The sequence below is a fragment of the Schistocerca piceifrons genome, chromosome 7 (assembly GCF_021461385.2).
Source record: "Schistocerca piceifrons isolate TAMUIC-IGC-003096 chromosome 7, iqSchPice1.1, whole genome shotgun sequence".
Classification (NCBI taxonomy): domain Eukaryota; kingdom Metazoa; phylum Arthropoda; class Insecta; order Orthoptera; family Acrididae; genus Schistocerca; species Schistocerca piceifrons.
In genome coordinates, this window is record NC_060144.1 from 131,201,914 (window position 1) to 131,228,008 (window position 26,095).

The 26,095-nt window shown below is 41.8% G+C and overlaps 1 protein-coding gene across 1 annotated transcript in view; it reads left to right on the top strand.

Moving 5' to 3' along the window:
- The window catches only part of LOC124804928 (polyamine-transporting ATPase 13A3-like), a 395,714-nt gene that overhangs the window by 301,633 nt on the left and 67,986 nt on the right, over positions 1–26,095 (top strand). The window lies entirely within an intron of this gene.

Below are 26,095 nucleotides of genomic sequence, written 5' to 3' on the forward strand. Positions count from 1 at the left end.
GAAACCCTGACCTCCGTCCCAATAGCCTCATCAATCTCCACAACCATGTGACATGATGGAATTGTCATCATATCTTACTTTGTTATTCCTTACAACAGTTAATTTTACATTCACACAGATTGTATGTTTTAATATTGTGTGTTTTCGTTACGTTCGCTGTGGCTGGCTCTGAGCACTATGGGACTTAACATCTGAGGTCATCAGTCCTGCCGGCCGCAGTGGCCGTGCGGTTCTAGGCGCTGCAGTCCGGAACCGCGCGACCGCTACGGTCGCAGGTTCGAATCCTGCCTCGGGCATGGATGTGTGTGATGTCCTTAGGTTAGTTAGGTTTAAGTAGTTCTAAGTTCTAGGGGACTGATGACCTAAGATGTTAAGTCCCATAGTGCTCAGAACCATTTGAACCATTTCATCAGTCCCCTAGAACTTAGAACTACTTAAACCTAACTAACCTAAGGACATCACACACATCCATGCCCGAGGCAGGATTCGAACCTGCGACCGTAGCGGTCACGCGGTTGCATACTGAAGCGCCTAGAACCGCGCGGCTACCAGAGGCCGGCACGTTCGCTGTATTCTAAACTATCAGTCTTCTAAATAGCAATTTAACATGTTTATCGCATAACAAAAACTATTAGCTGTTTATTTTACATTTCTCATTTAATGTTATGACCAAAGATTCTGGGTCTGTTGATACTGTCTTTGAAAAACTGCCTATTGGCTTATGTCTCGGGTTCTTCGGCCGACGTTCATCTAACGAAGCACCCGAGACAGAAGCCAATAGGCAGTTTGTCAACAAGTGGCCACGAAAGCCTTAACAATTTTGTGATACTGTCTTTGTTTCTAAGGTTTGGTTTCCTGCACACAATAAGTCGAAAACTGATTCGAAATAAACTAATTTTAGTTGAACCAAAAGCACTTTGTTTGTTTCTCAAACAAAAATACGGAGTTGTTTTGTTCACAAGTGATGGATGAATTCATAAATGCAGTAGTTTGCTTTGCTTAAAGATGCAAAACAAATCTTTTCAAAGAATACTGAATTGTGATTCTTAGATACAGCCTTTTTGTCTGATTTCCGTTTTGCGTTTCAAAAGATACTGAAGTGTTATTTTGAGTTACAGCTTTTTTCCGATTTATAAGCATTTGTAAGTGTCGTGTGGTCTGTATGCACATTCTCGAGGTATTATTCCGTTTGGGCACTGATCTTTTCGGATAGGCCACACAGTGGAATGACTGGAAAATATGCATGCAGATGACACTTTCGGACGTAAGCTGATATATTTACCTCAAAATCATACTTCAGTACCTTTTAAAACGATTTGTTTCAAAGTGCACTGCAATTGCAAATACGTATTATTCCAGAGAATTGATGGAGTTTCAAATGAATAGAACGAAAGACGAATGGTAAAATAAATACGTATTTTTTAAGTATCATTACTAAGTGACTTGGTTCGACTTCCGTGATTGGACGTACAGGAAAGAGGGTGTTAACAGGAGAAAGCACTTTGTCACCTGCCTATTTTTCTGACTATCTGCCTTATAGTGAATGAATTCCCATTTATACAATTCATAGATCTGTTACCGTACTTAGGACAACAATAAAGTTGACTCACTCGTGCTTAAAGTAATGGCCATTAACTGCTAAATTTACTTCAGGATTAGTGATTGCTTCGTTATCCAATCTATAGGTGAACTGATATATCTTTAAGAATTTGTGAAGTACAGTCACCTTTAAGTCCTTTTGTAACCTCCCCGTAAAGATATGAAAATGAAAAGAATTGAATAGAATTGCAAATACTGCCAAATGTTAGCTTCCCACAGTAATAAAAGTCAATGATAATAAAAATGTGCAAAAATGTCGAGTCCCCACAAAATTAACGTTAAGATCAACCTGATAAATTTTATAAGGGCAGCTGCGCTGACCTTAGGCCCTGTGCAATAATTAATCTGATAAATTGATTCTGGGAGGAAAAGCATAGCAGATATTGTTTCAATTGGAATGATTTTTTTCTTAAAAACGATTGCTTTGAAAACAAAATTATTATTGGGGCATTTCTTGAACAAATTAATTACAATTAATATACATTACATTATCAGATGTACGCAATGCTGCTTCATTACCTTATTTAACAATAACCTCGTCCCGAACCGTGACCAGAGACCCATGTCGACGCCCGCCGACTCCTCACACACAACTTCCGACTGAGTCCAACTCACAACATCCTACTCGCAACTGAACTCTCGCGCAGTCAAGCGCAGACTAGACACGATAAATAACTCTCTGGTCAGAGATTCTGTCATGCCTCACCATAGCTGGTACTGAATACATACGCGTTTCATAACCCTCCACTGGGGGGGCAAATATTTGGCAGCGATGGTGAGTCATTTGGACTTGCCATGAGCAACAAATTTTTTCTTAACTAATTAACTTTACAATCACAGAATATTCAGATGTAGAACATGAAGTGAATGTGGTGCACATGCACCGAGTACAAACATATTAGGCAATAACAAAATGTGAGTACAAAACATGTTAACAAATGACATAAGTGCACACGCACTGAAAAACTCTTTAGCATTTTCACAACAAATAAACGTAATGGAAAAAAAAATCATGTTGACAAGTGACATAAGTGCACATGCACTGTAGTTCAGAATATATCAGCAAATCACAAAATGTATATACAATAAGTAGAAATCATGTTAGAAAAATGATAAAAGTGCACACGCACTGTAGTTCAGAATATATCGAAAAAAATGTATAAGCCATGAATACAAATGATGTTAGCAAAAAATGATTTTCACTATGTTACAAGAATTAGGATAGGAAAGGGAAGGATTGCATCATGGTTGTAGCACTTTAGGCTGCACGCAGCTGCACTGAAAGTCCATATCTTTCCACAGAAGTACAACACCAAGTGAGACAATCTGAAGTTCTTTTCCCAGAAGTGTTTATCAGCGTAGCCAAGACACTGAAATGTCGTAGCAATATTCCATGTTATCATTTTGGCAGTACATCAGGTACACCAAACAGTGGGACCATAATAACGTCTCCATCGCTCACGGTGGTGGACAGCATGTCGTGTCAACACCACGCTCTTACAAGGCACACCAACGTAGAATTAGTGCAAAAACCAAATATAGTGCTCCATGATCAAGAGGATATACAGGACAAATGGATATTTCAGTAATTCAGGGTAGTTAGGTCAGAAGGTGAAGGACATTAAGTCACATACTAGTCTTCATTGGGAATTACATTAGTAGTTTGCGGCAGTCATAGCCCAGTTATTGAACATTTCTGTACCATGTATGTAGTATTACAGAAAAATGTTCATAAATTGTTTTACAGAGAACATTGGCATTAATTGCTTAATTACAAATCATCAGTAGTCATTCGTTTTACAGAGAACATTGAAATTCGTTGCCTAATTACAAATCATCAGAAGTCATTACTTAAAACAGGAGGTAGTCAATAACATACTATTACAGAATAATGTTGATAATTAATCATTGGTAATCCCAATACAGTAACCAGTAGCATTCATTTCCCAGTTACAAAGCATTATTAATTAATCATTAGTCATCCCAATACAGTAATTAGTAGCATTCATTTCCCAGTTACAAAGCATTATTAATTAATCATTGGTCATCTCAATACAGTAATCAGTAGCATTCATTTCCCAGTTACAAAGCATTATTAATTAATCATTGGTTATCTCAATACAGTAATCAGTAGCATTCATTTCCCAGTTACAAAGCATTATTAATTAATCATTGGTCATCCCAATACAGTAATTAGCAGCATTAGCATTCATTTGTCAGTTACAAAGCATTATTAATTAATCATTGGTCATCTCAATACAGTAATCAGTAGCATTCATTTCCCAGTTACAAAGCATTATTAATTAATCATTGGTCACTCAATACAGTAATCAGTAACATTCATTATTCAAGTGACATACTATTCAGAGCTAATCAGTATTACTCAGAACTCTCTTAAACTGGTATCATTATTTGGGACTGGTAATACATTTTTTTGTTAGCAATGCATTGCTTTGGGTATTTACAGGGGAAAGCAAGAAGAGAAAAATAAAAAATTTGCTTCTGGGTTGTTCCTTTAAATGAAAATGTGTAACGTCATGAGTCAGCTGTAGCAAGGTTATGAAACAAGTAGAGTATATGTAATCACATTCATAAATGACATAGATTTAATGAACAACTGCTTATAGCACATTAATTTCATAAATAATTTCTCCTGCAAAAATATATAAAAAAATGGATTATTAAGCTGAAAGAAGAAACGCATTTTATGATGAAAAGTAGTGAACTTCGAATTAACAGGTAGTGAAATGTGTATAAAAAATGTGTTCCATAGCTGTCCTTTCCAAAACCTTCAGTCATTGTACTATGCAATATAACACCTGCTGTCAAAGCGAACTGCAACAAATACTTAAATAACTACATAGCATAAATACATAACTTCCACATTATCCTCATCTGTAAAGAAAAACTTCATTATCCATCACTTCATTTTCTATATTATCATAACTCCATTATTATCATCACCTGTAAAGAAAAACTTCATTATACATAGTAACATATTCTTCATCATTATTCATCAGCATTCATTATCATCTGCAAAAAATCACTCCATTACTCATTATACAACTATTCCTTATTTCTATCATATTTCATCACTAAAACTAAGATGTGTAGTTCTGTCTGACAGCCTGCATCAATCGCCTTGTATTCTGAAAGAAAAAATTAGTTAAGACTGCTATTCTACGATGTGTATAGTATATTCTTGTCAATGCTTGATGATTCTGATCCATTTACTCTTCATCACGAAGTATTGCATTCTCTTTCGTTCATTCCGATGGTGAAATTCCCATTTTGTTTAATTTATTTCTTTCACGCGTCATTTCTTTCTGAAATTGATGAACAAAGATTAATATCTTGCATTTACATCATATACTCACTAAACAATGACTGGTTTATGGTAACATAATTAAGCATACAGCATAACATGACAAAAAAAACGTAATGTGTGAGAAACTTATATAGTGTTCAGAGGCAAAAATGTACTCAGTGTATCACAATGTAGCAGTAAAGTAGTCACGATGTTGAGATATCATAAGGCAAAATGTCAAAGTCAACTGGTGTTTACTATATTTTAACTATTTCATAGTGCATACAAACAAAATACGAAAACAATCGTACAAACATAAAAAAATGATGACAAGAAATGTGACCTTCTTTGTGTTCAGCTTGTATGTTGTGTAGTTAATAGAGGCGAGAATTGAAGACTTTAATAGAGAAAAAATTTGATAAAATTAATATATCACTAGATAGAATTGCATAATTATTCGTAACATACGTAATTTTATCTGGAAAATGTGCACTGTCTAATGTGTAACGACAAGAAAAGCGACCTGCTAACCTTACCTTGCCGGGCACTTGCCAAGAAAAATACGATAATCATTAATAAGTAGTCATGTGAATATAATTGCATAAGTGATCATAAAACTAGCAAAATGGCATTATAGCATGTTAAATCATAAAGTGTCTTCATTCAATAAAAGGTTTGATGTTTGACCAATGGTGGTTGCCTTTGGATTTTCTGGTTCTCAAAGTTTCGACGTGTACAACATTGGGGTGAGGAATGCTGCGAATCCGATATGGACCTGCGTATAGAAGTTCAAATTTACTGCACCTACCTTTTCCTTTGTTGGATAAATAGTGTGTACATACTAATATTTTCTGTCCAATGTGAAAGTCACGGCGTGTGCAAACCTGTTTTTGCTGTCTTCTTCGGCGCTCTGCGGCACGTTTGATGTTGTTCAGCGCAATGTCAATTATTTCATGGTGTCGTAGTCGACGAGATGTAGGAAAGTTTACTAATTCTTTAATTTTGTTAGGTGGTTCAGCATTTTCCAGTATAACAAACGGAGATAGCATAGTAGATTCATTTGGTATGGAATTAATTACATCCTGGAATGAGTGTATGTGTGTGTCCCAATCAATATGTTTTTTGTGGCAGTATATTCAACACAGTTTACCAATTTCTTTCATTAATCGTTGACAAGGGTTCGAAGAAGCATGGTACTTGGATATATAGATCGGAGAAATGTTTCTAGCTCGTAACATGCGTGTCCATATAGCAGAACGAAATTGTGATCCATTGTCGGAAATTACTTTCAACACATGCCCTACATGAAATATAAAATGCTTCACAAATGCTTTCGAAACGGTTTTAGCAGTAGCTTTGCGTAACGGAGTAAAAGTAACAAATTTTGAAGTGAGTTCAACAGCGACAAAGATGTAGCAAAAACCTCTATTAGTTCTGGGAATCGGACCAAAAATGTCTACAGCGGCCATATGTCTTACTTTAACAGGTACAATGGGATATAATGGAGGAATATGTGAAGCTGTGTCTGACTTAGCTTTCTGGCAGATTTTACATGACGCTAAAACTCGTCGTATACGTTTCTCCATGTTGGCAAAATAACAGTTCTGTCTCAGTATAAGAAAACATTTTCTAGCTCCGTAATGTGCGTAACCTAAATGAGTATAGCAGATTAATTTGTGAACAAGTTCATCAGGAATGCATAATAACCAATTGTTGCTGTCAGGGTGAGACCGGCGAAACAGAATGTGATTGCGTACAGTGTAATGGTTTCTAATCGTAACATTATTCCTATCTCGCCAAAGGTGTTTAATTTCTTTCCACACGTTATCTTTACTCTGCTCTTGTGCTATGTCTTGTAATGACGACGAAATAAAATTTTCAAATGCAACTTGTTAAATGTACAAGACGCTGAAATTTGCTTTGCAGAAGTTGGTTGCGATTTCTTGCTGATTGTTGCTGAGAGAACGAGATAGTGCGTCTGCTATAATATTTTGTGTGCCGGGAATGTGAACAATTGTGAAATCAAATTCCTGTAGATAAAGTTTCCATCTACTGAGTCTGTCGTGTGTAAATTTAGCCGAAAGTAAAAATTGTATTGCTCTATGGTCTGTGTAAACGGAGGTATGTCTTCCATAAAGAAAGTGCCTAAATCTCGTAAAAGCCCAAACAACACATAACGTTTCCAGTTCTGTAACAGAATAATTTCGTTCAGCAGGTGACAGAATGCGACTTGCAAATGCGATGTTTTTAATTACTGTTGAGCCATCTTCTTCAATTTCCTGAAAAATATGTACGCCTAAAGCGGTGTTGGAACTGTCGGTGGCAATGGAAAAATTTCTGGTAAGATCTGGGTGCGATAAAAGTGGTGCATTCAACAACGCATGTTTCAGGTTCATAAATTCAGAATGTGCTTGCTTATCCCAGGACCAAATAGTGTTTTTACCTGTCGATTGGCATAATCTAGGTGTGTCTAAAGCAGAGTGATGAATAAATTTACGAAAAAAGTTAATTAAGCCCAAAAAACTGCGTAGTTGCTTCTTCGTTGTAGAAACAGTAATGTCACGTAAAGCTTGAAGTTTTTCCGGATCAGGTGCAATGCCTTCTGCTGAAATTACATGTCCAAGAAATTTTATAGAAGTTTTGCCAAAGTGCGATTTACTGAGATTAACTGTGAGTCCTTGTGCATGAAAAGTTCGCAACAGTCGTTCTAAAATCACATTGTGTTCACACCAGTTAGCTTCTGCAATAAGAATGTCGTCTACGTATGTCGTGATTCTGTCTTTAAGTTCTGTCGGAAGTATTGTGTTCAAACCGCGAATAAAGGCTGCAGAAGAAATAGTTAAGCCGAACGGTAATTTACAAAATTGATAACAGTCACCAAAACAGAGAAAAGCTGTATACTTTCTGCAATTCGGATGAAGCTGAATTTGCCAAAATCCTGATTTCAGATCTAATGTAGAATAAATAGCAGTACCGTGAAATTTCTGTAGTAGTTACTCTAGTGTCTGTGGTCGATCTGTTTCATTAATAATTGTGTCATTGATGTGACGTGAATCAAGTACGAGGCGAAGTGAGCCATCCTTTTTCTGTACAATATGGAGCGGGTTTATGTACGGACTAACTGCCGGTTCAATAATTCCTTCGTCAAGCATATCCTGCAATTCTTTCTTAACTTGTTCTCTGTGGGTATATGGAATGGGATAATGCTTTGCTTTAAATGTGTCGTGCTGTTTGACTTGAAATTCATACATAAAACCGGACATAGTACCAGGAATGTTGTCGAAAACTGGAGCTTGCTGTAAAAGAATTTTATGTAATTGCGTGCGTTCGTCGTCTGTATTTGCACTGCTCTGTTATTTCTTCCTGACGTATTACGCTATTGATGACACCTATTGTCTGGTTCATTCATGATAACATGTTGTTGCTGATGTTCTTGCTGCTGAAAAAATCGACACGCTGAAAATTGTGCTCATTATTTTTACGTTTGTCATGATAGAAACACACTATTTCAATTCCTATCTCAAATGCACCGTATAGAAATATACGGTGCATTTGAGATAGGAATTGAAATAGTGTGTTTCTATACGTAGTTATTTCTTTGCTGCCGTGCGTTACTATTTGTTGTACCTGGGACTATACGTGCACGCGGCGAAACATTAAGGTTTGGTTGACCTTGTAGACTGCATTGTTTGTTACGTATGCTAAGCGGCTGACTTTCATGCTGTTGTGGTGAAGAACAGCTATTGTTACCAAAATGTGGTTGCGACTGCTGAAAATTTTGCACGTACTGATGATTAAATTTTTCTCTGATATTAAGATTATCGTGGTTATCATTTCTGGAGCGTCTAATAAAAAAAGTGTCACTTTCCGTAAAAACTTGTCTTATCGGGTTTTCTTTAGTCATTTTTCTTAATTATAGGTAGAGCAATAGTTAAAGAGCTGTTTTGATAGATATAAAGGATAGTAGAAGAGAAGGCAGCAGTGCAGAAAACTAAAGATGAAACAGCACTACTACAGCTCGGGGCCCTATGCACGCTACGGCACATATTCATTAAAGCGTAATGAATCCCCTGAGGTCTATTACGCGCTGCAAATACATTTCAGCTTTTGCGTTACAGGCAATGCCGATAAAATTCAAAAATAAATTGCTGTATCCATGCTAATTGTATTTTCTGCATTACACGAAATGTTGGTAAAAATTTAAGAGCAGATTTTCGTATCCAGTTCAAAGCTAGTTTCTGCGTTACAGCTAATAGCGGTGAAAGTACAAAAATAAGTTGTCGTATACAGTTCAAATCGTGTATCTATGCTCTGTCATTATTAAATTCCTTAGATTTTCTTACAGATAAAAATTGCTCGTAATCTACGTTATCGTCTCTGAATTTGTGAACACGTTCAGGTTTGTGTGAGAATCTGTTTGTCTGTGTCATTTCGGATTTCAAGTTGCGTAACTTTTCAGATTTTAAGTCGCGTAGCTTTTCGGATTTTAAGTCTCGTAGTCTCTGTAGATTACCCAAATTATACGCGCTGCGTGAGTCTGACAAATGTTCGCAAAGTGGCGTCTGCTGTGATGTGTTATTAACTGAAATATTTTTCATCTCTGTTACTTCTTACTGTAAACTTGACAACTTTCTACGTAATGTATTATTAGATGAATCGATCTCATTGATTGTCTGCTGTAAATTTTGGAATTCAGGTGTTTGGTTAAACGAAATCGGTGCAGTATCGTCTGATTTGTTGTCATTATTACTTTCAATAACATCAATACGACTGGCCAATTTATCACATTTTTCAGTCAGTATTTTTACCTGATCATCGGTTTTAGTGTCACAGGCGTTAATCTGCTTTTGCATTTTACGTGTGGTTTCGTTCAGTTTTTTAACGTTAGCTTTGACGACATTGGAATCCTGTGTTAGTTCTAATTGTTCGAGTCTGTCTATCACTGTCTGAAAATCTGTTGTGTATGTGTCTGTTTTCGATTTAAGATCGGAAATTTCGTCACGTAATTCTGTGTTTGACTGTTTGATGGTATTAATTTCGTCGGACACTGTAGCAATATTGTTGTCTACGTATGTTTTTGCTTTCGCGAACAATTTACGTTTGTCTTCCTGTCTCTGTGCAGTGATTGTTTCCATGACTTGACGTTTTACTTTGTTTTGATCCTGTATAAATTTGCGGAAACGCGTATCACTGTTTTGTAGGTGTTGATTAAAACGTTCGTCAATTTGAGTGTTCTGTTGGTCGAATTTCGCGTCTATCTTTGCATCCATTGTGCGCGAAAGTTCTGCTGTCATTAGTTTAAACTCGTCGCGTAATTGTGTAGCTTTTTCAGAGCATTGTTTACCGACTGTACTAATTTCCTCTCTAAGTGTTTCTGTTGTAGCTGTTTGCATATCCCTTTATTCTTGAGCAACAGATCTAATTTCTTCCTTACTTTTTTTTGAACAAGCCTCATTTTCCTCGCGTAACTGTTCCTTAGTATCATGACACTACGCGGCAACGTCTCTAATTTGTTCACTAAGCTGTCTGGAATTGTTGTCTAAGTATTGTTTGAGTTTTTCGTTATCTTGTTTGTTATCTTCACTCTGTTGTCTGACCTGTTCACTAAGTTGTTTGTGATTTTTGTCTTGTCTTTCATTCTGTTGTTTGGAATTTTCATTAAGTTGTTGTTTGAAATCTTCACTAAGTTGTTTATTCGTTTGTAGCAACAATGCCATAATTTGATCCAAAGTAACATTAGCTACTCTATTATCTGTGCTGTTTGATTGCGTACCTGCAATTGTCGCGTTTTGTGTGACCATTTGGTCATTCTGTAATTAACAAAAAGGTTTGCCAGTCGAATGTACACTGTTGGTCACTATTTCGGAATTAAATGAATCCGTCGTACTTTCAGTACACTGTCCATTTTCATTAGAAAAATTTGTCTGTACGTTACTTGAATTTTCCAAACCGGGTGTGTTAAGCTGGGCAGCGCTCATTACAATAGGGCGCCCCGCGTCATCAATTGTCGTCAAATTAACAGAGGAGACAATTGAGTTCGTTTGTTCATCATTAAGATAAAAATAATCATTAGTGGTTGGAACGCACTGATTGTCAGTGAACGCAGGATTGTCATCATTACACTGCGTGGCACAAGTACTATCGGTGAAGTTGTTTAAGTCGGTAATTTCATTCATTACACCTCGCGATGTACTATTAATAGTTTTTCGCGGCATTTTAACACAAATCACAATTATTCAAAAATGAAACAAAGACAATACAAAATTCAACAAATACGAATACAACAAAGAGCAACGAATTGCCGATGATCTGAGGAAAGAAAGTCACAAAATTAGTAAAAGCGTTGCGCAAAAATGCTAATTATATTTTAGTAAATAAGAGCAGATATCTGACTACTTTTCAGAAGATTCTCAAAGAAATAGGATCCTGGTCCGGATGTCGCCAAGTGTAACCTCCCCGTGAAAATATGAAAATGAAAAGAATTGAATAGAATTGCAAATACTGCCAAATGTTAGCTTCCCGCAGTAATAAAAGTCAATGATAATAAAAATGTGCAAAAATGTTAAGTCCCCACAAAATTAACGTTAAGATCAACCTGATAAATGTTATAAGGGCAGCTGCGCTGACCTTAGGCCCTGTGCAATAATTAATCTGATAAATTGATTCTGGGAGGAAAAGCGTAGGAGATATTGTTTCAATTGGAATGATTCTTTTCTTAAAAACGATTGCTTTGAAAACAAAATTATTATTGGGGCATTTCTTGAACAAATTAATTACAATTAACATACATTACATTATCAGATGTACGCAATGCTGCTTCATTACCTTATTTAACAATAACCTCGTCCCGAACCGTGACCAGAGACCCATGTCGACGCCCGCCGACTCCTCACACACAACTTCCGACTGAGTCCAACTCACAACATCCTACTCGCAACTGAACTCTCGCGCAGTCAAGCGCAGACTAGACACGATAAATAACTCTCTGGTCAGAGATTCTGTCATGCCTCACCATCGCTGGTACTGAATACATACGCGTTTCACTTTCCCTAACATATTTGTGGAGCATAGAGCTGGTTTGTCCCTAAACAATGTAGTAAACCATTTTTTCACTGTTGTGTTCACCGAATACGTTGGTGTCAAATATCTAAGTGTGGCAGGAGGAGAACCCCCCACCACCGAAGTAGCTGCTGTTGCTATGTGCCTTTCTTGCATACAGAAAGTATACCGTTTCGTCTCATGGCCAAACAGGGTTAGGCAACAGGTATGGCAAAATATAAGTCAACATAAATTAGCAACAGCTTAAAACGATTTATTGATAGGAAGTTTTACAATACTTTAATGGAGTACGAAGATGGTGAGCGCCAATATAGACGAATGTTCTCTTGCACTGAACTGTCTTAAGCCCTGATATAGTCCTAGATGACGATTAACATCGCTTGTATAATGTGCAGTTTGGGTTCTCCTTTGGATGAGTTTTGGGACACCCGCTGAGACACTGACCTGAGACATTGACTGACTAGAGGTACTCACTGACGTGTAGTACCAACTGCTAAGTGGAGCTGAATGACTGCTTATATTCACGTGTGGCATACGGATGTCCACTTGAGAACTTTTGCTGTGTTGGAAAGTGGATGCATAACGTAGTCTCTGTCGTGCCCACCGTCTTCCGGAGCTTAACTATGTTGCGCCTGAGTTGTAGGCAGCTCAGCATTCTCCTATGTGGGCTGTGTCCCGTACCTTCGGGAGGACACAGCACTCATATTTACCGAGCTGGATCACAATCTATACATAGTTTTACATAATATAGGATCTGTCATCATCTATCAGATCATAAAAATATCAAATACATGAAACTTCCTGGCAGATTAAAACTGTGTGCCGGACTGAGACTCGAACTCGGGACCTTTGCCTTTCGCGGGCAAGTGCTCTACCATCTAGCTACCGAAGCACGACTCACACCCCGTCCTCACAGCTTTACTTCTGCCAGTATCTCGCCTCCTACCTTCCAAACTTCACAGGAGCTCTCCTGCGAAACGTGCAGCACTAGCACTCCTGGAAGAAAGGATATTGCGGAGACATGGCTTAGCCACAACCTGGGGGATGTTTCCAGAATGAGATTTTCACTCTGCAGCGGAGTGTGCGCTGATATGAAACTTCCCGTGCCGAACACACAGTTTTAATCTGCGAGGAAGTTTCATATCAGCGCACACTCCCCTGCAGAGTGAAAATATCATTCTGGATATCAAATACATGCCGAAACACCAATATTATTACATGATATAGCCACCATGGGCGGCAGTGCAGGCGCTAACTCTGGTATCCAATAGATCGTACAGATGGCTAATACTGTCCTAAGATACGCCACAACTGCTCTACCTCTTCACGTAGTTCTGCAAGAGTTGTTGGCCGACAAGTCGCACGCGTCACTTCTCATCTCATCATACCCCACTTGTGCTCGATTAGAGATTAGTTCGGAGATCATGCTGCCCAGGGAGGTTGCTACACGTCTTGCAGAGCAAGTTGTGTTTCATGGACAGACGTGGACGCTGGAACAACACATCACTTTCCTGGTGCAACAATGGCAAAAGAGCGGCTCTAACACAGTGTGCGATTTGCAGGGGAGGATGGGGGGCATTTCCCCCCCCCCCCCCCCCCTCTGCATTAGACCATCCCCTCCTCTGGATTTACTTTATGCATCCCAACCTGGGATGTTTATTTCCCACGCACAGGAGTAAAACTTTACATATAATTTAAATTGGTGGAACCGAACACTGAAAGTTTACTATTAATGTGTTTGCTTATTAATTTTGAAAAAGTGTTATGTAGTAGTTAAGCATTTCAAAACATTTTCCTAGCATGCCACAATGTTGCAAGACGTCGCCCCAGCGTAAACTAGGCTTTAGAGCCAGGTCTGTATTGTATGGTGGATGTGATGTGTTGCGTACGAAACTAAAACCTGCAGTCAGATCCAAACGTCGTGGAAAACTGTGAAGAGGTGTCATCCTGCAGCAAGATAACGCTCGCCCACATTCTGCAGTCTTGTTGTAATTTTCGTGAAGAGCATTTTGTTATATTAATGATCAGAATATGAGTTTCAACTCCTAAATATGTTACCACCTTACATTTTTGCACACTTTTAGTTCAAGTGGAAAGGTACTTTCTCGCCACACTTGTACTTCTACACTTTTGACATACTGCGATTTGCTGCCGTTCAAATGGTTCAAAGCACTATGGGACTTAACATCTGAAGTCATCAGTCCCCTGGACTTAGAACTACTTGAACCTAACTAACGTAAGGACATCACACATATCGATGCCCGCGGCAGGATTCGAACCTGCGACCGAAGCGGTCCCGCGATTCCGGACTGTAGCGCCTAGAACCGCTCGGTCACAACGGCCGGCCCTTTTGTTGCCGCACCAACGAGAATTTCTCGTAGTTATCATTTCCTTTAATCATAAATAAATGTATAAAACAGAGCAAACATGTGTAACACTAATGTTCCTCTTTTAGTGGAGAGACAAAACAGCGTTCTATTGGATGCAGGGAACGATTTAGATTTGAGGTTGGCAGTTTGCCCAGGAAGTTGTACCCAGTTCACAGATACACTACTGGCCATTAAAATTGCTACACCAAGAAGAAATGTAGTTGATAAACGGGTATTCATTGGACAAATATATATACTAGAACTGACGTGATTACATATTCACGCAATTTGAGTGTATAGATCCTGGGAAATCAGTACCCAGAACAACCACCTCTGGCCGTAATAACGGCCTTGATTCGCCTGGGCATTGAGTCAAACAGAGCTTGGATGGCGTGTACAGGTACAGCTGCCCGTGCAGCTTCAACACGATACCACAGTTCATCAGGAGTAGTGACTGGCGTATTGTGACGAGCCACTTGCTCTGCCACCATTGACCAGACGTTTTCAATTGGTGCGAGATCTGGAGAATGTGCTGGCCAGGGCAGCAGTCGAACATTTTCTGTATCCAGAAAGGCCCGTACAGGACCTACAACATGCGGTCGTACATTATCCTGCTGAATTGTAGGGTTTCGCAGGGATCGAATGAAGGGTAGAGCAACGGGTCGTAACAAATCTGAAATGTAACGTCCACTGTTCAAAGTGCCGTCAATGCGAACAAGAGGTGACCGAGACGTGTATCGAATGGCACCCCACTCCATCACACCGGGTGATACGCCAGTATGGCGATAACGAATACACCCTTCCAATGTGCGTTCACCGTGATGTTGCCAAACACGGATGTGACCATCATGATGCTGTAAACAGAACCTGGATTCATCCGAAAAAATGACGTTTTTCCATTCGTGCACCCAGGTTCGTCGTTGAGTACACCATCGCAGGCACTCCTGTCTGTGATGCAGCGTCTAGGGTAACCGCAGCCGTGGTCTCCGAGCTGATAGTCCATGCTGCTGCAAACTTCGTCGAAGTGTTCTTGCAGATTGTTGTTGTCTTGCAAACGTCTCCATCTGTTGACTCAGGGATCGAGACGTGGCTGCACGATCCGTTACAGCCATGCGGATAAGATGCCTGTCATCTCGATTGCTAGTGATACGAGGCCGTTGGGATCCAGCACGGCGTTCCGTATTACCCTCCTGAACCCACCGACTCCATTTCTGCTAACAGTCATTGGATCTCGACCAATGCGAGTAGCAATGTGGCGATACGATAAACCGCAATTGCGATAGGCTACAATCCGACCTTAATCAAAGTCGGAAACGTGATGGTACGCATTTCTCCTCCTTACACGAGGCATCACAACAACGTTTCACCAGGCAACGCCGGTCAACTGCTGTTTGTGTATGAGAAATCGTTTGGAAATTTTCCTCATGTCAGCACGTTGTAGGTGTCGCCACCAGCGCCAACCTTGTGTGTATGCTGAAAAGCTAATCGTTTGCATATCACAGCATCTTCTTCCTGTCGGTTAAATTTTGCGCCTGTAGCACGTCATCTTCGTGGTGTAGCAATTTTAATGGCCAGTTGTGTACTTGTACCATACTACATTTGTTTGCGATCAGATAATCCGACACACCGTCTCCGAGGTGTTGCAAAAACGGCGGTCCGCACGTGCCTCCGAGGTGAAATTGTAGCACGATTGCCGCCAAGTCAGGGAAAACCAGAGCCACATGACTCATCTGCTGAGGTCAACACGTGTGGATGACATAGGTTACCCTCGGCGGTCGGCGATTATAACAACGGACAGACGACCCACGATGCTGCATTCCACTCACCAATCCAGTGTTTCACGAGAACAGGTCACCATCCAGCCTTCGTACTGCGCAATACGGAACCCGTCGCCGCATATCGCTGCTCGTTGCACATGGCAGAACAGAAATATTAGCACGGCTATTGGACGCTCTATGCACGCAAGTAGGCTAACTAATCTTGACACTCCCAAAATAGCGTGGCACCGGCGTAGAAAAGCCTTGAGCGCCGACTGATTGCAACCCTGTGGTTCCGTAGAAGCGGGTGCCTCAGTTGATCGTCGACTGTCGACCTGCGCACTTCGAGCGATCTCCTTTTACTATACAGCACAATACCACAGTCTTCGCGCAGCATCTTCTTCTTCTTTTGCCACTGCCTTTATCCCACATCGTGTGCAGGGTCGGCAGGGTTAAGTACGGATTTGGCATGGTTAATTTTAAGAAGTGGCCGAATGCCCTTCCTGCCGCCATCCCATACCCACCGGGACGGAATTAGTGTACCCCATCTGTATGCCCCGTCTAGTGTAAATCATGAAATAATGTGAATGTGTTTCAGATGTCTGCGAGTCGTGTAACTGAGGCGTGACATGGGGACCAGCCCAGGATTCACCATGTGGGATGTGAAAAACCGCCTAAAAACCACATACAGGCTGGCCGGTACACCAGCCCTTGTCGGTAATCCGCCGGGCGGATTCGGTCCGGGGCCGACGCGCCCAACCGAGTCCAGGAAGCAGCGCATTAGCGCTCTCAGGTACCCTGGCGGGTAGTCTTCAAGCAGCATAAATGCACCAAAATGGTTCATGTTCAGGGATCTGTGATTATATGCAGTGACGTTAAATTTTTGTCGGAAGGGGAAGTAGGAAAGCAAATACACTAACGGAAAGAATCGCTGCACCGAGGTGTTGTGCGACATAAACGAAAGCTGTTAGGCGTGTTTATACATCTGAAAGACGGCATCTATCCAAATTTCGCGCCAGTCGCATGAGAGCAGCGCTAGTGGCGACTATGGGTATGCAAATCAGGTATGCTTTAAATACAAGATGTAACGGTTGTTGAGTGTTAGTCACCTTTGAGATTGGACCTGGTGAGTTGATATTAGTCAGGAATGCCTTTAAGGCGACAAGATGCTATTATCAGCAACTCACTGTTGTGTAACAGGGCTACGAGGAGATGGATGTTACATCCGTGATACCGCAGAAAGACTTGGCAGGAAAGTGGATACGGTGTATGATTGCTGGCAGCGGTAGTCACGAGAATGTATGGTCGTAAGAAGACTGGGCTCTGGAGTAACCACTTGGCACTATCGATTGGGAAGACTATCGCATTCAGCGTATGGCTCCAGCACATCGTACTGCATCTGGAGCAGTAATCTGAGGAGCAGTTGGCACCACAGTGACACAACCAAGTGTTACAAATCGGTGAAATCTGGTTTCACGGGGTAGAGCGGATCAGGTTATGGTTGTGAAGGGGCCATAATCAGTTACTGTCAGTTGCACAAAACACACAAACTTTTATTTTCCTAAGAACCACTTAATTCGTATTGCCTTAAAACGATCAAAATAAAACAATATGGCTGAAGGCCTAGTTAAGAAAACTTGAGATACCTCCTGGGTTGAAGGCCCAAAACCACACCAAAAACAAGAAGAGCTAAAGGCCTGAACACAAGTTATAAAAAATTGCTTTAAAGAACACAAGTGACTGAAGCTCCTACCTAAAAAAGTATTTCACGTAAAATCTCGGCTGAAGGCCACATACAAGACATTGAACAACTCAGGGCTTGAGGCCTGGATAACAAGAATTTCAGGTACGACTAACGTCCGAAATTTAGTTTTTAAACAAATCAATCTTCACATTTTAATTAAGTTGGCTGAAGGTCTTATTTTAAAATTAAAACAAACTAAATTAATAGATGGCTGAAGGCCTCACACAGTACTTCAGAAAAAATGAAAATCACAATCTAAAACCGACAGAACAGTGGTGCTCAGAAGTGTACCAAAGGTCAGCCTGAGGCGGTAGCTCTAAGGTAAGGTGAGGTGAGACAGGCAGCCAAGAGTAAGGTTAAATAATCGGATGGCAACCGACCCAGGGTGGCTGAAGGACTGACCAACAACCTAATCAATTCCCTTCTGCCCGACCAATGGCACGACAACGGTGCCGGCCGCGGTGGCCGTGCGGTTCTAGGCGCTCCAGTCCGGAGCCGCGCTGCTGCTGCGGTCGCAGGTTCGAATCCTGCCTCGGGCATGGGTGTAAGTGATGTCCTTAGGTTAGTTAGGTATAAGTAGCTCTAAGTTCTAGGGGACTGATGGCCACAGCAGTTGAGTCCCATAGTGCTCAGAGCCACGACAACGGTATCAGCCAAGGACGAAGATACCAGCAGCACTACATCTTCAAAATTGGCGTCTAAAAACAGCCAAGGAGCAATAACCACTCTAAAAATATGAACAAACAACTAAAAGGCTGTCGAACTCACTCCATGCCGGATAGCATCAACACGGCGAGGGAAAAACACTCTGCTGCAAAACTACGCTAACTACCAGGACAAGTAACTGGGGCGTTAACGGCCACAAGACAGAAAATACTGCTTGTGCACTTCACTGACGAATAACAACCAATTTAATAGTTAAAGACCATACAGGATGACGGCTGCAAAATTTTGCTGACTCCTACACACCATACGTTGCTGCTATCCAGAACAGCCCGGGAAGCAACAACCGGCAATGAATGAAGAAATGTCACAGTAGTTAAGATTTCATAACAGGTCAACTGATCACTCAACTTCAGTGTCCAGGTTCGGTGGGCAACGAACTTTGTAGCTCTCGCAGCTAGCGCCTCGCAATCCGACTTCGCGTGCACCCCGTCAGCAGTCCCGGCCTGACTTTGCGCCACGGAGACTTCCTCGCTGCTGCGTCCCAACCGACCGACTGCCACACACACCACCACACGGAAATATAGCGGTCACGCAAAAGATGGTACAGCAGTACTAGTATCGATAAGTGCTGCTGCTCCCACTGACGGAGGCAAGTCAGCAACTCGTTATGGTAGCAACTCAGGGAGAAATAAGACGCCACTCCATTGTTACAAAATGCCAAAGAACAAACGGCATCGACGCGAGCCGGACACGGCTCAATCAGTTACTGCAAGGATAGCTCTGAACCAGTGGCCCTGTAGCGTACATTACACTATCCCAAAAGACCACCATTTGCGACTTCAATGGTGTCAAGCGAGAGCTCGTTGAAGGGCGGGATGGAGATCTGTTGTATTTCCTGAAGAAAGCTGGTCCTGCTTCGGTGCCAGTGATGGCCGTGTATTGTTCAGAAGGAGGCCAGTTTAGGACCTGTGACCAACCTGTCTGCGTGCTAGACACACTGGGCCCACACCTGGAGTTACGGTCTGGAGTGCGATTTCGTACGACAGCAGGAGCACTCTCGTAGTTATCCTACGCACCCAGATTACAAAACTGTACGTCAGGCTGGTGATTCGACCTGTTGTGCTGCCATTCATGACCAGCGTTCGAAGGGGTGTTTTCCAACAGGGTCACACTCGCCTAAATACCGCTGTTGTAACTCAACATGCGCTACACTGTGGCGACATGTTGCCTTGGCCTACTCGATCACCAGAGTTGTCTCCAGTAGAGCATCATGGGACGACGGTCCAGCGTCATTCACAAACAGGATTAATGGCCCCTGTATTGACCGACCAAGTGCAACAGGCATGGAACTCTATCCCATAAACTGACATCCTGCACTTGTACAACCCAATGCATGCACGTTTACATGTTTGTATTTAAATTCTGGCTATTATTAATATTCTGCAAGTTCATATTTTCAATGGCTTAATTCACTCCTATATTAAACTGTGATTGACAAACTGCCAAGCCGGCCGTTGTGGCCGTGCGGTTCTAGGCGCTTCAGTCCGGAACCGCGCTGCTGCTACGGTCGCAGATTCGAATCCTGCCTCGGGCATGGATGTGTGTGATGTCCTTAGGTTAGTTAGGTTTAAGTAGTTCTAAGTCTTGGAGACTGATGACCTCAGGTGTTAAGTCCCATAGTGCTCAGAGCCATTTGAACAAACAGCCAACCAAATTTTTTACGAAAACGTCGTTCAAAGGCTCAGGAAAAGACTGTATCGAGTAAGACTGGACATTAGAGACAAGTGGATGCTGTATCACATCAAAGCTCCTTGTCACATGGCCACTTCCATCACTGAACTTTAGAAATTCCAGCTGTTTCACAATCCCCTATTCACCTAATATGAGTGCTTGTGACTTTTTTCTTTCACCAAAATTGAAAAAGTCTTAAAAGAAAGTCGTTTTGGAACTCTCGTAGGAGAGCTTCTGTGAAGTTCGGAAGGTGGGAAACGAGGCACTGGCGAAAGTAAAGTTGTGAGGACGGGTCTTGAGTTGTGCTTGGGTCGCTCAATTGGTAGAGCACTTGCCCGCGAAAGGTAAAGGTCCCGATTTCGAGTCTCGGTCTGGCACGTAGACAATATTAGTTGCAAAAAATAAAAACTTTAGCAGATAAAAAAACTGTCTCATTTCTTTCCACACACACCTCCTATGTCAACGATGGAATAAGCTGGAGTATCCTGCCCGACAAAAATACTAAAAAAAATAAAAATAAAAAAAATAAAAAACAACTAAGCAAGTCATTTGGGTAGTGCATTCTCTAGATGCTCCACCTATAGGTATGTGCTATCGCCAAATCTTGCGTGCTAAAACTACGTGTGGGAGGGGGGAGGGGGGGGGAAGGGAATCTAACTTTGCAAAGAATGTGAAACCCTATGTTAACTGACATTACAAGCGAACAAATTACTGAGTTATAAGAATTCCAGTTCTGTTCGTAGAATATAAAATTAGCTTCAGCGAAACCAACAGTAGCTCAACCAGATGACGATAGTGGCTCGAATTTTTACTGCCTGAACTTAAAAACTAGCTACGTAGGCACGCAATCGAACTTCGTGTGGTTGTAGACGTTTTGGAGATACTGGAGGCTGGCACGAACAGGATATCCTCTAGTGGCAACCAATTTGTTTAGAATAGCTGCTCGCGTGCGCTCTGTGGCAGGTGTTCTGCGATTAGTTAGAGATGTCAGGCGAGTTGCTTCCGAGAAAGACCGCGGCCTGTAAAGCCCGCTCGCAGCCGGGAAGTCCCTAAGAAACAGGAGCTGCTCCTCAGGACGGCTAGGCAGAGCGCTGCGCATTGCGCAAGCACCACATCACGTGGAACGCAGGTTAGTTCCCGGAGGAGTCAGAAGTAAAAGACTAATTATGCAGTTACGAAAGTGTTGCTACATTCGTTTAATGCAAAGTGATCCTTGAAAGGGGGTAGTTTCCTCACAGGAGCTAGTATCGGTCAAAACAAGAAGAAAATTTCTGGTAATTATATGTCCTAAAGCTAATATTTGTTAAGATATAGACCGTTTTTCTTCCGACGAGTAACATGTTGTTTCCGGCGGTTTAGACCGTCACCGGAGTGCCATAGTAAATTACGACAATACGCGTGTGTGGGTACATGAAAGTTCTCGAGAAATCGTGCAGGTCAGGCATCAGGATAGCTTCAGCGTCAACGTATGAGCAGAAATTTACGGTGACGCAGGGCCATACACTTCATCAAGCAGATTACTGGGTGCTGTGTATCATAGATTTCTATGCGATGAATAACCACAGCTACTGAAGACGATGATGAGGTCTCATATTCCGAGGAAGCTTAGGGGACGATCTGGGAGACCCGCACCGCTGACTAGGCAAGGTCCTAGCGCAGGTGGTTTGCCACTGCCTTCCTCCGACCGTAATGGGGTGAATGATGATGATGAAGACGACACAACACTCAGTCATCTCGAGTCAGGGAAAATCCCTGACCCCGCCGGGAATCGAACCCGAGATCCCGTGCGCGGGAAGCGAGAACGCTACCACAAGACCACGAGCTGCGGACAGCTCCTGAAGAACGTTACCCTTGCAGAAAGACAACGACTACATTTTATGCACGACGGAGAACCAACCAATTTTCTACGAATCTTATGACAGTACCTCACACAGTGTTTCATGGGCGATGGGTTGGTTGAGGAGGTCCGGTAGAATGGCTTTCTCGTTCACCGGACCTGAATCCGTTGGATTTCTGACTATGAGAACATTTAGGGGCATTGTGTATGCGCAACCCATCGTCAATGTACAGGCGCTACAGGAGCATGTGGCCATTGAATATGACGCAGTCCTAAAGCAGTGAGGTGTAGCTGAAAGAGTGTGTGATCCACTGCAAATAAGGGCTCTTGGACCTATGAGGATGCGTGGTTTTCACATGCAGCACTGCCTATAGTGCCTACTTTTACGTAACAGACAGATGGGAATGAGACGAAGATTGGCTCATGTCTCAGCAGGTACTGGTTTCCGGACATACCACTGTAGGAACGTTTCTTCTTGTGACTCTTCAAGTTTTTCCGGCGGATGTGTTGTAAATAGTCTTCACGGGTTTGTCGCCGGATCACTTTGTGGCCACATGGACTTGATACTCTACCTACGTTCCTCGAGCATCTGAATTCGCTCCATCCGAATATAAACTTCACAATGGAAGTGGAAAAAGATGGTGCTTAACCTTTCCTTGATGTCTTGGTACGAAGGAAAGCAGTTGGAACCTTGGGACACAACGTCTACCGCAAGCGAAGGCATGCCGATCTATATCTGCAGGCCACAAGCTGACATCATCCTGCACAATGCATTACGTACGTTAGTTCATAGAACACGTATTGTATCTGATCCTGAGAGGCTGTCGAGTGAAATACAACATTTGAAGACAGTGTTCCGACAAAACGGTTATTCTGAGAGACAGGTACGTAATGCATTCAGGCCCAGGCGAGTTCAATCTATGGATCAGAATGAAGATACGAAAACACCCACCACTTTGGCCTTTTTGCCGTATCTTGGTGCCATGCCGTCAAGAATCGGAAGAGTCCTCGGAAGATACGGAATTAAGTGTGTTTTTCAGCCATCTGCAAAACTGAGAAACCTATTGGGCCGGCCGGTGTGGCCATGCGGTTCTAGGCGCTTCAGTCTGGAACTGCGCGACCGCTACGGTCGCAGGTTCGAATCCTGCCTCGGGCATGGATGTGTGTGATCTCCTTATGTTAGTTAGGTTTAAGTAGTTCTAAGTTCTAGGGGTCTGATGACCTAAGAAGTTAAGTCCCATAGTGCTCAGAGCCATTTGAACAATTTTTTTTTGTAAATAATTGTCTTGTAAATGTATATACACACTACATGGAAATACTGTACATTATTTTATACATCATAAATGCTTCTGACACGAATAAATAACTAATAAATGGGGTAAATGTATTAATTTGAGGTAAGGGATCCTGTTCCGGGAACAGCCGGGTCGAAAGTTATAAATGAAAATGTTTCTGATATCTCTGATAGTGGAATACATGTACCGGTACTGTTGTTCCTAAGACTGTAGAGTAGGCAACTTTCAGAAGTGTTACTATGGAGCAAAACAAAACAGTTTAGTAAACATGGACTCTAAAATGTATACCTTAAGACCTATGGGCGCTTATTCAGTAGAAGAGACGTGTTTCACAGTTGCGAAGATCAACAGGTGCTCGTAGCTCTTAAGATATTCATTATAGAGCCCATATTTACCTACACTTCTTTCTAGTTTGGTCCATTTTACCACTTCCGAAAATTGTCTACGATCTTAACAACAAAATACCGGAACGTGTATTCCACTTTAAGAGGTATCAGAAAGGTTTATGCCTATAACTTTCGATTTGATCGTTCCTGCACTAGGCTACCTGACATTAAATTGATGCATCTAGCTTTCTCTTTCATCCCTGAAAGTTTGTAACACCATCGTGGAAATCACCCTCTATACCTGTTAGTCCAGTACGAATACAATACAATGACTAGCTATTACACTATTCAAAATCCGCCCCGATAGCTGAGTGGTCAGCGTGACGATTCCCGTCCTATGGGCCCGGGTTCGATTCCTAGCTGGGATTGGGATTTTCTCCGCTCAGGGACTGGGTGTTGTCTTCATCATCATTTCATCCCCATCCGGCGCGCAGGTCGCCCAATGTGGCGTCAAATGTAATAAGACCTGCACCAAGGCAGCCGCACCTGCCCCGTAAGGGGCCTCCCGGCCAATGACGCCAAACGCTCGTTTCCGTTTCCACTATATTCAAACAGTCTTCCTTTCTGCGCAACAAAGGTTGGTTCTGTACGCCGTGCCTCTTAGGTCATTTCTCCGTGCTTTCAGAGCATTCACGCCAGTTTCCCCGGGAAACGAATCTGGGTGATGCCTCAGACGTTCTTTGCGGATTATGTGGAATAATTTTTTCAAAGTTATTAGCAGAAGAATTTTTCCCACATCTCGTCCTTCTTCCACTGCTCAGCAACAGCTAAGAAATTTATCAATCTTACATTTGAAATTAATATTTTATTCGGGAATTAAAATAACGTATGCAGTTTTTCATAAACACTAAAAACAATGCGTTTACCTAACAGCAACATTGACGGTTGGCAGGAAGAGGGAAAAGAAGGAACCACCCAGCCCCAGCACTGGTTGAATTCTACTTGGCACGGATTTCAATTTGCCAACTGAAACGCTTTCGGTTAATCGACGTTTCGGTCGATCAATAGTGTGCATCTCGATGCTCTGATTGACATTATTTTGTAATTTTTTTGACTTCAGTAAATTGTATGGTTCCAACACCCCCACAACGATACAGCAGCGAAGAGCTGCGTTTAAGAACCTTTAACTACTTTCTATGATGTATTTTGTTTAAATAAATGAATGATATTTTTTACGTCTTCCTCGCTGCCGCAAAGGAGACACACTTCTGTTTTACCCCAAGTTACGACTAAGCACCTTTTCCATTACAAGTGCAGGAACCGTTTTGTAATGTGTAACATTTACGTAAATATCAAAAACTGTATTTGAGTTAGTTCAGTCAGTTGTTTTAATAATTTAATTAATAACTATCCATGTTTTTTGTTACAGCTTTAGATTGTCTGTGAGACAGTCGCCATACGCTGATAACAAATAGATGCATTTGGCCAGCAGAAATTGTCAATGCTTTTAGTGCAAATTGCACAGCCAAAATATCTAAGAACCTCATCTTCTCGAACGTTTAGTTCCGGAATCTCTAAATCCGATGCCTTCAAATTATTCTGTCATTATTCCAGTTTCAAATAACGCGTCACAGCATCCCGTTTTTAAACAGGCAATGGCTCAGCATTTTCTCAATAAGACTACAGGTCTTCCAACGAAACCCAAGCACTTAACGCCGCTGCGTAAGTGAGATGCTTCTTTATAACTGATCCTCCCATTTTTGCTAAATTTTATTTCAATCACTAAATAAATCGCCAGGCCCTGATGGGATTTTTATGCGACGATCCTGTGAAAGGGTTAGTGGTGGATATTGAATTTCGGCTGCTTCACTACGTGATATTGAATTTCAGCTGCTTCACTACGTGAGCAGGTCCTGGCATAGCGTATCCCATGACAGTATTCGCCGTCTGTACGATCGACAGGGTGCCAGAGTCAACGCCTGCCACTGCCTGTGGAGGCTACACCATGTGCTGTAATGAATGTTTCAGCATGGGTCGAAACCGGCTATCTCAGAACCTTGTTGAGTTGATTTTGGGGAGCAGACCAAACTGCGACGTCATCTGTCTCATCGGATTAGGGAAGGATGTCGGCCGTGCCCTTTCAGAGGAACCATCCCGGCATTTGGCTGAAGCGATTTAGGGAAATCACGGAAAACCTAAATCAGGATGGCCGGACGCGGGATTGAACCGTCGTCCTCCCGAATGTGAGTCCAGTGTGCTATATCTCAGAACCACTTGTGCTATTGGCCTGTAATGTAATCATTTCAGGTACCTCATACGCACCGTTTTAACAATAAATCTTGAGTGAATTCGAAACCTCTTAAAGGGCGTCCTATTTTTTTCCTTCAATGTGTTTATGCAGACAG